This window comes from Varroa destructor, unplaced genomic scaffold (genome assembly GCF_002443255.2).
Source record: "Varroa destructor unplaced genomic scaffold, Vdes_3.0 BEIS01000002.1, whole genome shotgun sequence".
NCBI classification, from domain to species: domain Eukaryota; kingdom Metazoa; phylum Arthropoda; class Arachnida; order Mesostigmata; family Varroidae; genus Varroa; species Varroa destructor.
Genome location: NW_019211455.1, coordinates 16304517 through 16306853, shown reverse-complemented (window position 1 = coordinate 16306853; position 2337 = coordinate 16304517). Strand labels below are relative to the sequence as shown.

General features: G+C 41.5%; 1 protein-coding gene across 1 annotated transcript in view; it reads left to right on the top strand.

Annotated features, from left to right (window-relative positions):
- The window catches only part of LOC111244355 (T-box transcription factor TBX10-like), a 36409-nt gene extending 35146 nt beyond the window's left edge, over positions 1 to 1263 (top strand). Inside the window, exon 7 of the mRNA XM_022791364.2 lies at positions 117 to 1263. The gene's annotated coding sequence lies outside the window, so the exon portion shown is untranslated. The remainder of the gene's footprint in view (positions 1 to 116) is intronic.
- The last annotated feature ends 1074 nt before the right edge of the window (positions 1264 to 2337 follow it).

Genomic DNA, 2337 nt, shown 5'->3' with positions numbered 1-2337 from the left:
ATTATTGCTACAGCCATCCTGTACCTAATCATTAACGCTGCATTTTTACCTACTTATATCGTTAGCCTATACAGGACTTCCCTTACCGACCTACCAACCTGGTCCGTCTTTTTCAGGCATTTGCACACTGACGATCGGTCTTGACAATTCCTACTACGCAACCTACACCGCTCGCCTAAACGAAACTAAATGTGTTCTACTAATACATAAATGCATGACAGCGATGATAGTCACGCCTTCTCACACACCAAGAAATGGCCACTTTTCTCTTGGCATATCTCTCGATGACTTTTCTTGATCCTCGTCATTTTCAGTTCGCCCCGTCTTTTCGTCGTACAGGCCCGCCCCATACTCGGTTCAATTGCCTTGCCCAGTCATTGCTACTGGCCGGTTGTGCTCACTCCGACAGAACGGTCGCCTTAACTTTTCTCTCAAACCATTGCAGTTTACCAGCGACCGCACATCCCGTCTCCATCCTCTGTCGCCCCCTTTTTCCCAGTTGACCCATCCGGTTGCCTTCTTCTCATTTGTACCTCTCTTTGCCCCTTCGCACCTTTCACATACTTCTCCTACCTTTTCGTTAGCGAGAGAGCAAACAAAAGTTTTATGTATAAAAATATTTTTGTCAGAAACACTTTGTTACCCGTACTGGTGACAGGAAAGTTAAACCGGCTGGCCGGCATTGCTGGGTTGGAACTGCGGAAGCAATTGGCTTGGGCAATATATAATATTTCAACGCAAACGGGGACTGCACAACGAATTCGGTATTGACTCCTTCGCTGTGCTGGCATTTGCAGTCGACGCCTTTGCACACTGCCATACCTTTAGGAAAAATAACGAGCACTATGGGACGCTTGCGTACTGCCAACATTGCCGGTAACAAGACCTAAGCTGTGCTCCCGTATAAAGTGAAGGGGCAGGAGCGGACAAGCGGGTACGAAGCAAATGCGAGTTGGAAATTTGCCGTTAACGTCTTTGGAGGCTAAAGGAGCTCGCATGGAAAAGTTAGTCGACAGCCTCTCTCATGCAAAGGAAAGTTAAAGGGAAGAGTTGCGGAAGTTGACATTGCAATCTTTATAACTCATTTTTAGCAAAATGGATCGATGGAATGACGCAGTGATCAAAAACAACGCAGGGAGAGGAAGCATAGGATTATCGACAAAACGAGCCACCCTGAGCCCCGTGCAAACGTTCAGAAAAAAAAGCAAATATCGTATAGAATTACTCTATACTGACAGACGTAGTAAACCAGCGCCCGTCACAGAGGACGAAAAATGTACAAATACGTATGAAGTTATTTTTACGTCAAAAGTGGCCTGTTAAATATTTTCATATATACAAAGCATGAAATGCTGTTTCGTCGATGTTATGGTAGTTAGAAACGACAACATTTACTCAATAGGCCATATGTAATTTACTGTTTTTCGTTGAAAACCTTGAAATTTTATTAACGAAAGAGGCACACTCTTTCGATTCTCACACATTAGACAATCGCCTATGCTATGGAAATTACGCACGCGCAATTTTTCTCGACTGATGAAAACTTCTCCACCCAGCCGTTCATATATAATAGCTGTACAGGTTTCCCTTTTTTTTTTTTTTAACATTTTAAATATAAATATTAAATGTAGATGGAATTCAGCTTTCGCATTAGCTTTAATCAAATAAGACACCTGAAATTTTGAGGTGTTTCCTCCCCTTTGGCCCAAACAAAAACTTCATTTGTTTGCGTAAAAGAAAGAAAATCGAGCCCCCCTTGACTTCCTTCCCCCCGGCTATATCTCAATTCATTTTACCGCCACAACCCCCCCCCCCCCCCCCCAAAAAGGGTTCTCAGCGATACTGGACTGGTTTTAGAAGGGAAGTTTATTCATAGCAACTAATGGCTCGGGATTTATGATAGATTATTATTAAGCTACCGAATCGTCAATTCCATGTCGAAGACGACTTATACTCTACGACGTATAGCTTAAAAACGTAATTTCCTTTGTTTCTATATCTAGAAAAAAAAAGAACCTATTTCGACACTGTTGATTTTTATCGACATGTCTTTATATAAAAAGTATTTACCGAACACGAAAAAATGGTCTGCCCACGTTATCTATATTAATATATATTCTTCAGACGTTGCAACAAACACCTTGTGAGATCTTCTCCTTTGCTACCAAGTCTTCTAAGAATATGCATGCAAGTTATGTTTTAGTGTACTTATACAGCGTATGCCACATAGTTAATAATAGTTTGCTAGGCATAAAAGACTGCCTTTTAGATTAACTTAACACACACCGATAATGTGCAATAACTTTTCAGTCTTCAGAGAAAATCAGTTGAAGCGAA